Consider the following 13,297-nt stretch of genomic DNA (forward strand, 5'->3'; position numbering starts at 1 on the left):
TATATAGTCTGTTTATGTGTTAACAATACTATTAAAGGGACACTTCACCCATTTGCATTAAGCTTTGCATTGTTAGAAACCCAGTCATACTATTGAATGGTCGTGCAACACTCTCTCATTTTCCCCTGAGACGGGAGAAATCCGTTATTTACCTTTTACACTTCCTCCTACAATGACGCAAAAATCGTCATTTTGCGTCATTGTCGGAGGAAGTGTAAGAGGGGGGGATTTCTGTTGAGACTACAAGCACTAGTTCCTCATCTTTCCCAGGGGGCGGGACCCGCTCACGCTACAGACCTATTACAGATCAGTGGGTGGGACTTTACTCTCTGAAACTGAAAGCAATATCCTCCATCTTGTTTGAAGCTAAGCTAACAGGCGCTGTGGAGACAGATGTAAAGTTATGACAATAGCGGAGGAGAGTGCTCAATATGATGTAGAAGAAGAGGATTTCGGAAGTCTGATGCTTGAATCAGGTGTTTGTGGCTACCTTTACAAGCCGCATTATAGCGAAGAGCAGCCGAGGCAGAAGACCTGCCTGCCGCGGACGAGGAGCCCGGACTGGCTCGAGTTAGGGCGGACTGGTGGCGCCGGTGATCTCACTATGCAACTACGAACACAGAGATAGAGTCCGTCTGCGGCAAAGAATTTCAACGATGACAATTTCTCCTGGACGAAATCTCTGAATCAGACGAGGACACGGACGTTTGTGTTGAGAACTATCCTAGTTTCGCACCGCATATGTTCTGACTGAACATCCAGGTACCATGCAATAATTCACCTTTTCGAAAGAAATACAAACGAGGAGTAATGCACTAATGAGTTCGCCAACTAACTAGACATTTTGTGTGAATGTGAAATGAATTTCAAGCTCTGGTAGTAGCTAGCCTTGTAGACGGAAGAGTGATTTCTCTTATAGGCAGATATGCTGTTCTGGATTAGTGGGAGTGGCTTGCGGAGCTGTGCAATGTGGTGCATTGTGGGAGTTATTGTCTTTCATACAAATGCGTCCTGAAGTTATTTTTTGTCTTTCCTCGGTCACGAAGGCACCAAATTCAAAATTTATTTTACATTTTGACTACATATATGACCCACTTTAAATAAAAAAAAATGTTCAAATGGGTGGAATGCCCCTTTAATAAACTATGAATTAACTAATAGTTTGCAAATGATTTATAATAAGTTTATTAATGCATGAATGTTACCATGAAAAGAAGGTTCACACCAAGAACGATAATTATAAATATAACTATATTAGCGTCTACACCAAGCGGCAACCTCCCCGTCTCTCTCTTGAAACCAACACGGAAGTGAGTTAAACTGCAATTCATTGACTGGCCGCTTGAGGCTGTTGTCAAAAGGGAGTCAAATCTGCATCTCCCCCATGTTAAAATGCCAAATTTTACAGCAGAAAAAACCGTGTTTACAGCCTGGTGTCTGTATGTTTTTTTGGTCTATACAGCTAAGTTTGCCCTTCATGACAACTGTGAGGGGGGTGAATTTTTTTATAACTCATCCGTTTAGTTGATTAATATTTAAAGTTCTGCATAATTAAGGGTGTGGCGTGGCCACTTGAGTGACAGGTGGATTGCCGCTGATGTCAATGCTAGCCGTTTGTCTGCTGTTAGCCGTCACTTCACCTCAGCAAATTTTAGCTGCTGAACTTGCCATCTCTGCAGTGTTTGTCCTTTTTTTCGGGATTATTTCATACAATTTAATACACCCATTACTTCGCCCACGGCTTTGGATTCCATCGTTGTCGTCGAGTATTGTTCGAGAGAACAACCAGCGCTGTATTTCAGTTGTTTTCCTCTGTGAACATGCACTAATGGATGTCTGACAATTTCGTTGGTTTTTGGGGTTTTCAGATTTAAAAACGTCAATAAAGGCTCGTTCGTTCTGCTCTCACGGAACAGATGGATTATAATATGCTTATGTACCGTCAGATGAAATCATGCAGGCGTCGGCGCTTTCTCCGTCCATGCAAAAAATGCACATCCTTGAATGAGCGCGGATTTTCTAGCGCATTTACTTGATCTTCATAGGCAGTATATCTATGGTTTAACCCATTTGAGAGGCGGACAAAATCAGAATTTAAAATGGACTGAATAAGCTCTCTACGAACTTGACGAGCGATGCCGCGCTGACGGACCAAAGACTATAAAAAAAGTGACTGACATGTATGCACAAATCACTGTCACACACACACACTCAAGAGTAATATTAACTTAAGTTACTGCATAATACATTTTCAACTAGCAGAATAGTACAGAATCACGATATACAGTCTCACTTGTAGCCATGTCTTTTAACTATTATAATATTTCGAAGGGCAAAAATAGGAACTTTTAATTGGCTTTACATCATCAACTGTCACTATAGCGCGAGGCCCTGTGCAGTCGCGACTTGGTACTGTAAGTAGCATAACGTTATAGCATTACCTCCCCAGCCTGAGCTAACCATAGACAGTATATGAGCTAACTCGATCACGTCGAGCTAGGACTACTCAGCTCCACTCACGCCCCGCCTCTTTGCCCATTTTCTGTTATCCGGGAGTGACGCGAGGTGACGCGAGGCCAAGATGGCGACGGCCGGCTCCGCCCACTTTAGGCTTCAAAAACGGTCTTCAGAAACCTACGGGTGACGTCACGGATACTACGTCCATATTTTTTTACAGTCTATGGTCTACACCAGCGGGCGATATCGTTCTGTTTATTATAAGCTTGTCTGTCTCTTTAAATGCTCGAGCTCATTACAGCACGATGGATTCTGATTGGCTGCCAATGTTTTTATCGTTCATCAGCTGATAAAATCGTTCTGAAAGTGATTCCAGTTTAACCCATTCTGAACCCATTCGGCCCCATCACTCACTGCGAAGTTTTGTATGTTGTTGCACTGCATTTCCGAGCGTTTTCCCTGGTTTCATGTCTCTTGGTTTTTTGGATTTCTTGCCTGTTCCCTGGATTACTCTTTTGCCTCTGACCCCTGCCTGTTTTGATTGTTTGTTTGTTTGTTTGTTTGTTTGGACCGCCTTCCTGTGTTTGACCCCTGCTTGTGCTGATTACGATTCTGGATTACGCTTCAAATAAAGCTGCAATTGAATCTCAACCTTTGTGTCTCGGAGCGGTTCGGGACACACCACGAGTCTGAAGCATGCTCAGTCAAGCCTGACACAGTCATCAACAGTAGGCTACATTTCAGTCAAAACTCGGCTCAATAATGGAGTTCAAAAGGGAAAATGAGAAGTCATACAGGTGTACTATTAATATAAAACTAACTAACAATGATAATGTGCTACAAGAAAACGAATGTGGAGACATCGTTTCAGTCAGTAGATTCATTTTGGAATCTAAAAAGACACATCTCTGGAAAACATGAACGTGAGCTACGCGAACACGCTGGGGAGAAAGCAAAAGGTTAGCAAATTGAATACGGTAACTTGTAACAAAGTGTAAATTAAATCTAGCGTAATATTCAAACAAATTCGTTTTGTCATTCAAGTAGGCCTAATGGTTCGTTTTAATTAATTTGTGTCATCCGTAATAATATACAGCAGTTTGTGTGTACAATGCATATAAGCCAATTTAAATTTTAACTGTGCGCGTTCACTTGTCAAAATTCTCACCTAATAGTTAATTTACTTTTAAAACTTGTATGTATATTTTTGTTTATATGATTTTTATTTATATTATTAGGCCCATTTATTTGTTTAATTCGTTTAGGACTTTTTGTGTAGGCTATATTCCTTCTTACATAGGCCTAATTTGTAAAATAGGCCTTTTTGAAAAATGTTGTTGTTGCTCAATAGTTCTTTAGGAGGTAAGGCTGTGGTCTAAGCTAAAAGTGATATGCGGGTCAATGACGTGACGCCTAAATTTTCTGTCCGATTGCATTTTTTCAGGCAAAAATGGGTTTAAATGCATAAAAAGATACTGTATATTTATAGTACCTCTCCCATGTATGTACTCACTTTAACTTTTAAAAAACCTTTACTTATTTGTTATTTTTTTTGTTATTTAAAGTGTCAAAACATCATGTGGTGCGACCGTCCGGCCATAACTTCTGTTTTGAAAACGTCTTTGAAATTACTCTGAATTTATTCAAATTTATTTTCTGCACTTTTTGGCATGATTTCCAAAGTGTTTTGTAATCCTTTAAAAAAATTCAAAGCATTTGTATTTATATTTCCATCATAATATACAAACAAACTTTGTCCGATGATGTCCATTTTATGAAATATCATGTGGTGCGACCATCAAGGAACTACCATTTTGGGACTTATATGTTGAAAACTATTCAAACACAGGAAGTTACATCATAAACCAATTTACCAAGGACCCATGGAAGCAGCAAGCAGGTTTGTAATTCTCTCAAATTGGAAAAAAAAATAACCCTTTGTAATGGTTGGTATGTAGTTGCCACATTTGGATGTCATGTGGTATGACCTCAAAAAAATAATAATATTAAAGTTATTTCTACAAATATATATCTTTATTATAAAATTCATAGTGACCTTTTTTGGCAAGCTAGCTTGTTTTGTTTAGGTGGCCAATTCTGTGCCTGTAAATTATGACTGAATTTGAAAATATCATGTGGTGCGACCAAATATCATGTGGTGCGACCACTGCAGACTGTTTTCCATGATAGATATATGTCCTAGATTGGCAGTTTTATGCTTTTATATTCACTTGACGGTTTATATTAAAAAAGTACTTTACTTTAGTATCATTTGGAATAGATTTTTATGCAATTTGGGATATTTTTTATAGATTTCAGACAGTTTGTGTTTACTCTTTGTACAAAATGAGAAAAATGCAAAAAAAAAAAATTAGAGCATGTAATTTCAGTTTAGTAATAATGCATTTATTAGTCGTGTATTTATTATTGCCTATTTATTTATTTAAAACTATTTTAATCTATTTTACCAGATGCCACTGCCAAGCGAAAAAATTCTGACCCTGCAACAAGAGCAGAGTACCTTGATAGGAGAAGAGTGAAATATTATTACAGTTTAAAATATCTGTTTTCTATGTGAATATATAGTAAACTGCAATTTATTCCTATGATCAAAGCTGAATTTTCAGCATCATTACTCCAGTCTTCAGTGTCACATGATCCTTCAGAAATAATTCTAATATGTAACCCTAGACCACAAAACCACTCAATGGGTCAATGTCACATGGGTAAATTTTGTGAAATTGAGATTTATACATCATATGAAAGCTGAATAAATAAGCTTTCCATTGATGTATGATTTGTTAAGATAGAACAATATTTGGCCGATACAACTGAAAATCTGGAATCTGAGGGTGCTACAAAATCGAAACATTGAGAAAATCGCCTTTAAAGTTGTCCATTTATGTTTGCAATATTGCTATATTCACTCACAAAAATAAATGTTTATAAATTTATGGTAGGACATTTACAAAATATAAAACATGATCTTTATTTAATATCCTTATGATTTTTTGGAATAAAAAAAAAATCGATAATTTTGACCCATACAATGTATTGTTGGCTATTGCCACAAATACCCTGTGCGACTTGTGACTGGTTTTGTGATCCAGGGTCACTAATGATTTGCTGCTCAAGAAACATTTCTGATTATTATCAATGTTCATTTTTTTTTTTTTGGAAACTGTGATACATTTTATATGTCAGGATTACTTGATGAATATAAAGTTCAAAAGAACAGCATTTATTTGAAATAGAATCTTTCGGAACATTATAGCCTGCGCCTGAATGTGACACTGAATGTGTCCTTGATTAATAAAGTATTAATTACTTTAAAAAACTATTGACTCCAAATGTTACCTGTATACAATACTTTTATGAAATAATTTACATCTATAACATTATTATTTGTTAGAAAGAAATTCTAAGTCAAGTTAAATTAAATGGTGCACTTGTTTGTGAAGTGATTTTTTTTTTTTATAAAAGTGAGTTTATAAATGTTTATGTTCAGGAAAATTCTGTGAAATTTGTATAAAATTTGGTTTAAATAAAAAAAATTGTATAAAATGTATTGTTCATTGATCTCTTTAAATAGATTTTTAACTATATAAGTTTTTCGTGTCATTTGGAGCGACCACTTATCATGTGGTGCGACCAATAAAAGCTATCACTGTATTAAATTTAAAATAAAATATCTTATTTCTGTGGCTGAAATATGAATCACTGATACAGTATGCTTTAGTAAATTATATTTTTAAAACATTTCTATCAGTTTTATGCGATTTACAGGAAAAATAAGTCTGTTAACTGCATTTTAGAAGGCGACTGAAATTGCAGAACAAAAATATGAGATCATTATATACAAAAATTCAAAAGAAATTCAAATACTCTGTTTTTAAACACTTTAATTACTGAGAACATGTAAAAAAAATACATTTATGATAAGGAAATTCATTAATTTTAAGATAAATCACGGTCGCCCCACATGACATTTTTTAAGCCTATGGACAATTCATCTAGATGAAAAAACACTAAAATCACTTAATTTAAATTTTTTATTTGAATTTATATGTACACAACATTCTTAATGATTGAACAATTGCAATATATATTCTTAATTTTCGTATTTTAAAATTGGCCTGTTGAAAATCCTTATACGTCATTGACCCATACATGTAGATTTTTTTCCTTTTTTGGAGCGAGCGGGGGGGGGGGGGGGCGATTTGAGTGGAGCACGAAGCAAACCTCGTTGAGCGCTGAGCGATGATGAGTGGGGCGGCCTGATGTAGCTGTGAGCGGGGGAGCGGAGGGGTGAACAGGTCCGTGAGCGATGATGAGCGGGGCGGTCTGATGTAGCTTTGAGCCGGGGAGCAGAGGGGTGAACAGTTCATGAGCGATGATGAGCGGAGCGGCCTGATGTAGCTTTGAGCCGGGGAGCGGAGGGGTGAACAGTTCATGAGCGATGATGAGCGGAGCGGCCTGATGTAGCTTTGAGCCGGGGAGCGGAGGGGTGAACAGTTCATGAGCGATGATGAGCGGAGCGGCCTGATGTAGCTTTGAGCCGGGGAGCGGAGGGGTGAACAGTTCATGAGCGATGATGAGCGGAGCGGCCTGATGTAGCTTTGAGCGGGGGGGTGAACAGTTCATGAGCGATGATGAGCGGAGCGGCCTGATGTAGCTTTGAGCCGGGGAGCGGAGGGGTGAACAGTTCATGAGCGATGATGAGCGGAGCGGCCTGATGTAGCTTTGAGCCGGGGAGCGGAGGGGTGAACAGTTCATGAGCGATGATGAGCGGAGCGGCCTGATGTAGCTTTGAGCGGGGGAGCGGAGGGGTGAACAGTTCATGAGCGATGATGAGCGGAGCGGCCTGATGTAGCTTTGAGCCGGGGAGCGGAGGGGTGAACAGTTCATGAGCGATGATGAGCGGAGCGGTCTGATGTAGCTTTGAGCCGGGGAGCGGAGGGGTGAACAGTTCATGAGCGATGATGAGCGGAGCGGTCTGATGTAGCTTTGAGCGGGGGAGCGGAGGGGTGAACAGTTCATGAGCGATGATGAGCGGAGCGGCCTGATGTAGCTTTGAGCCGGGGAGCGGAGGGGTGAACAGTTCATGAGCGATGATGAGCGGAGCGGCCTGATGTAGCTTTGAGCCGGGGAGCGGAGGGGTGAACAGTTCATGAGCGATGATGAGCTGAGCGGCCTGATGTAGCTTTGAGCCGGGGAGCAGAGGGGTGAACAGTTCATGAGCGATGATGAGCGGAGCGGTCTGATGTAGCTTTGAGCCGGGGAGCGGAGGGGTGAACAGTTCATGAGCGATGATGAGCGGAGCGGCCTGATGTAGCTTTGAGCCGGGGAGCGGAGGGGTGAACAGTTCATGAGCGATGATGAGCGGAGCGGCCTGATGTAGCTTTGAGCCGGGGAGCGGAGGGGTGAACAGTTCATGAGCGATGATGAGCGGAGCGGCCTGATGTAGCTTTGAGCCGGGGAGCGGAGGGGTGAACAGTTCATGAGCGATGATGAGCGGAGCGGTCTGATGTAGCTTTGAGCCGGGGAGCGGAGGGGTGAACAGTTCATGAGCGATGATGAGCGGAGCGGCCTGATGTAGCTTTGAGCCGGGGAGCGGAGGGGTGAACAGTTCATGAGCGATGATGAGCGGAGCGGTCTGATGTAGCTTTGAGCGGGGGAGCGGAGGGGTGAACAGTTCATGAGCGATGATGAGCGGAGCGGCCTGATGTAGCTTTGAGCCGGGGAGCGGAGGGGTGAACAGTTCATGAGCGATGATGAGCGGAGCGGCCTGATGTAGCTTTGAGCGGGGGAGCGGAGGGGTGAACAGTTCATGAGCGATGATGAGCGGAGCGGCCTGATGTAGCTTTGAGCCGGGGAGCGGAGGGGTGAACAGTTCATGAGCGATGATGAGCGGAGCGGCCTGATGTAGCTTTGAGCGGGGGAGCGGAGGGGTGAACAGTTCATGAGCGATGATGAGCGGAGCGGTCTGATGTAGCTTTGAGCGGGGGAGCGGAGGGGTGAACAGTTCATGAGCGATGATGAGCGGAGCGGTCTGATGTAGCTTTGAGCGGGGGAGCGGAGGGGTGAACAGTTCATGAGCGATGATGAGCGGAGCGGTCTGATGTAGCTTTGAGCCGGGGAGCGGAGGGGTGAACAGTTCATGAGCGATGATGAGCGGAGCGGCCTGATGTAGCTTTGAGCGGGGGAGCGGAGGGGTGAACAGTTCATGAGCGATGATGAGCGGAGCGGCCTGATGTAGCTTTGAGCCGGGGAGCGGAGGGGTGAACAGTTCATGAGCGATGATGAGCGGAGCGGCCTGATGTAGCTTTGAGCCGGGGAGCGGAGGGGTGAACAGTTCATGAGCGATGATGAGCGGAGCGGCCTGATGTAGCTTTGAGCCGGGGAGCGGAGGGGTGAACAGTTCATGAGCGATGATGAGTGGAGCGGCCTGATGTAGCTTTGAGCCGGGGAGCGGAGGGGTGAACAGTTCATGAGCGATGATGAGCGGAGCGGCCTGATGTAGCTTTGAGCGGGGGAGCGGAGGGGTGAACAGTTCATGAGCGATGATGAGCGGAGCGGCCTGATGTAGCTTTGAGCCGGGGAGCGGAGGGGTGAACAGTTCATGAGCGATGATGAGCGGAGCGGCCTGATGTAGCTTTGAGCCGGGGAGCGGAGGGGTGAACAGTTCATGAGCGATGATGAGCGGAGCGGCCTGATGTAGCTTTGAGCGGGGGAGCGGAGGGGTGAACAGTTCATGAGCGATGATGAGCGGAGCGGCCTGATGTAGCTTTGAGCCGGGGAGCGGAGGGGTGAACAGTTCATGAGCGATGATGAGCGGAGCGGCCTGATGTAGCTTTGAGCGGGGGAGCGGAGGGGTGAACAGTTCATGAGCGATGATGAGCGGAGCGGTCTGATGTAGCTTTGAGCCGGGGAGCGGAGGGGTGAACAGTTCATGAGCGATGATGAGCGGAGCGGTCTGATGTAGCTTTGAGCGGGGGAGCGGAGGGGTGAACAGTTCATGAGCGATGATGAGCGGAGCGGCCTGATGTAGCTTTGAGCCGGGGAGCGGAGGGGTGAACAGTTCATGAGCGATGATGAGCGGAGCGGCCTGATGTAGCTTTGAGCCGGGGAGCGGAGGGGTGAACAGTTCATGAGCGATGATGAGCGGAGCGGCCTGATGTAGCTTTGAGCGGGGGAGCGGAGGGGTGAACAGTTCATGAGCGATGATGAGCTGAGCGGCCTGATGTAGCTTTGAGCGGGGGAGCGGAGGGGTGAACAGTTCATGAGCGATGATGAGCGGAGCGGCCTGATGTAGCTTTGAGCCGGGGAGCGGAGGGGTGAACAGTTCATGAGCGATGATGAGCGGAGCGGCCTGATGTAGCTTTGAGCGGGGGAGCGGAGGGGTGAACAGTTCATGAGCGATGATGAGCGGAGCGGCCTGATGTAGCTTTGAGCCGGGGAGCGGAGGGGTGAACAGTTCATGAGCGATGATGAGCGGAGCGGTCTGATGTAGCTTTGAGCCGGGGAGCGGAGGGGTGAACAGTTCATGAGCGATGATGAGCGGAGCGGTCTGATGTAGCTTTGAGCCGGGGAGCGGAGGGGTGAACAGTTCATGAGCGATGATGAGCTCATGAACTGTTCACCCCTCCGCTCCCCGGCTCAAAGCTACATCAGGCCGCTCCGCTCATCCGGTGAACAGTTCATGAGCGATGATGAGCGGAGCGGCCTGATGTAGCTTTAAGCGGGGGAGCGGAGGGGTGAACAGTTCATGAGCGATGATGAGCGGAGCGGTCTGATGTAGCTTTGAGCCGGGGAGCGGAGGGGTGAACAGTTCATGAGCGATGATGAGCGGAGCGGCCTGATGTAGCTTTGAGCCGGGGAGCGGAGGGGTGAACAGTTCATGAGCGATGATGAGCGGAGCGGCCTGATGTAGCTTTGAGCGGGGGAGCGGAGGGGTGAACAGTTCATGAGCGATGATGAGCGGAGCGGCCTGATGTAGCTTTGAGCGGGGGAGCGGAGGGGTGAACAGTTCATGAGCGATGATGAGCGGAGCGGCCTGATGTAGCTTTGAGCCGGGGAGCGGAGGGGTGAACAGTTCATGAGCGATGATGAGCGGAGCGGCCTGATGTAGCTTTGAGCCGGGGAGCGGAGGGGTGAACAGTTCATGAGCGATGATGAGCGGAGCGGCCTGATGTAGCTTTGAGCGGGGGAGCGGAGGGGTGAACAGTTCATGAGCGATGATGAGCGGAGCGGCCTGATGTAGCTTTGAGCCGGGGAGCGGAGGGGTGAACAGTTCATGAGCGATGATGAGCGGAGCGGCCTGATGTAGCTTTGAGCGGGGGAGCGGAGGGGTGAACAGTTCATGAGCGATGATGAGCGGAGCGGTCTGATGTAGCTTTGAGCCGGGGAGCGGAGGGGTGAACAGTTCATGAGCGATGATGAGCGGAGCGGTCTGATGTAGCTTTGAGCGGGGGAGCGGAGGGGTGAACAGTTCATGAGCGATGATGAGCGGAGCGGCCTGATGTAGCTTTGAGCCGGGGAGCGGAGGGGTGAACAGTTCATGAGCGATGATGAGCGGAGCGGCCTGATGTAGCTTTGAGCCGGGGAGCGGAGGGGTGAACAGTTCATGAGCGATGATGAGCTGAGCGGCCTGATGTAGCTTTGAGCCGGGGAGCGGAGGGGTGAACAGTTCATGAGCGATGATGAGCGGAGCGGTCTGATGTAGCTTTGAGCCGGGGAGCGGAGGGGTGAACAGTTCATGAGCGATGATGAGCGGAGCGGCCTGATGTAGCTTTGAGCGGGGGAGCGGAGGGGTGAACAGTTCATGAGCGATGATGAGCGGAGCGGCCTGATGTAGCTTTGAGCCGGGGAGCGGAGGGGTGAACAGTTCATGAGCGATGATGAGCGGAGCGGCCTGATGTAGCTTTGAGCGGGGGAGCGGAGGGGTGAACAGTTCATGAGCGATGATGAGCGGAGCGGTCTGATGTAGCTTTGAGCCGGGGAGCGGAGGGGTGAACAGTTCATGAGCGATGATGAGCGGAGCGGTCTGATGTAGCTTTGAGCGGGGGAGCGGAGGGGTGAACAGTTCATGAGCGATGATGAGCGGAGCGGCCTGATGTAGCTTTGAGCCGGGGAGCGGAGGGGTGAACAGTTCATGAGCGATGATGAGCTGAGCGGCCTGATGTAGCTTTGAGCCGGGGAGCGGAGGGGTGAACAGTTCATGAGCGATGATGAGCGGAGCGGCCTGATGTAGCTTTGAGCCGGGGAGCGGAGGGGTGAACAGTTCATGAGCGATGATGAGCGGAGCGGCCTGATGTAGCTTTGAGCCGGGGAGCGGAGGGGTGAACAGTTCATGAGCGATGATGAGCGGAGCGGCCTGATGTAGCTTTGAGCCGGGGAGCGGAGGGGTGAACAGTTCATGAGCGATGATGAGCGGAGCGGCCTGATGTAGCTGTGAGCGGGGGAGCGGAGGGGTGAACAGTTCATGAGCGATGATGAGCGGAGCGGCCTGATGTAGCTTTGAGCCGGGGAGCGGAGGGGTGAACAGTTCATGAGCGATGATGAGCTGAGCGGCCTGATGTAGCTTTGAGCCGGGGAGCGGAGGGGTGAACAGTTCATGAGCGATGATGAGCGGAGCGGCCTGATGTAGCTTTGAGCCGGGGAGCGGAGGGGTGAACAGTTCATGAGCGATGATGAGCGGAGCGGCCTGATGTAGCTTTGAGCCGGGGAGCGGAGGGGTGAACAGTTCATGAGCGATGATGAGCGGAGCGGCCTGATGTAGCTTTGAGCCGGGGAGCGGAGGGGTGAACAGTTCATGAGCGATGATGAGCGGAGCGGCCTGATGTAGCTTTGAGCGGGGGAGCGGAGGGGTGAACAGTTCATGAGCGATGATGAGCGGAGCGGTCTGATGTAGCTTTGAGCCGGGGAGCGGAGGGGTGAACAGTTCATGAGCGATGATGAGCGGAGCGGTCTGATGTAGCTTTGAGCCGGGGAGCGGAGGGGTGAACAGTTCATGAGCGATGATGAGCGGAGCGGTCTGATGTAGCTTTGAGCCGGGGAGCGGAGGGGTGAACAGTTCATGAGCGATGATGAGCGGAGCGGCCTGATGTAGCTTTGAGCCGGGGAGCGGAGGGGTGAACAGTTCATGAGCGATGATGAGCGGAGCGGTCTGATGTAGCTTTGAGCCGGGGAGCGGAGGGGTGAACAGTTCATGAGCGATGATGAGCGGAGCGGCCTGATGTAGCTTTGAGCCGGGGAGCGGAGGGGTGAACAGTTCATGAGCGATGATGAGCGGAGCGGCCTGATGTAGCTTTGAGCCGGGGAGCGGAGGGGTGAACAGTTCATGAGCGATGAGCTGAGACTCTCACCGCTCCACTCCGCTCACATGCTCTGCATTACGTTGCTGTTGAAACATGTCAGTGGGATATGATGGGATAGAAAGACCTGAACTGTCACTTCTTTTATATAAGTTCTTTTAAACATGAAAAATTATGGGCTGGTCTTGCCCCGCTCCGGGTCGCTCTCCAGCCCTGTATTTACTACATATCATGACTGACCCAGAGGCCGTTCAGCTGATTTATCTACAGTTTCTGTCAAACAATGATCTTAAGGCTCTGTATAACTCAGAGTCCATGTTCCTGTTATCCATGTTCACAGTCATCATGGTTCCATCACTTGTGTAGGCGTACTGCGTTCGCCACTCTACTGGCCATGCAGGACTATCTTCAAGTCGGCTCAAACTAGCAGCCAGGTGCACAGTAGCTGTTTTATTAGACAGCATGAGTAAAAATGATGTCGCAAATACTAACATGTACAGGGGGATCTCTCTGAATGCATTTAC

The sequence above is a fragment of the Squalius cephalus genome (genome assembly GCF_949319135.1).
Source record: "Squalius cephalus genome assembly, chromosome: 15".
Classification (NCBI taxonomy): domain Eukaryota; kingdom Metazoa; phylum Chordata; class Actinopteri; order Cypriniformes; family Leuciscidae; genus Squalius; species Squalius cephalus.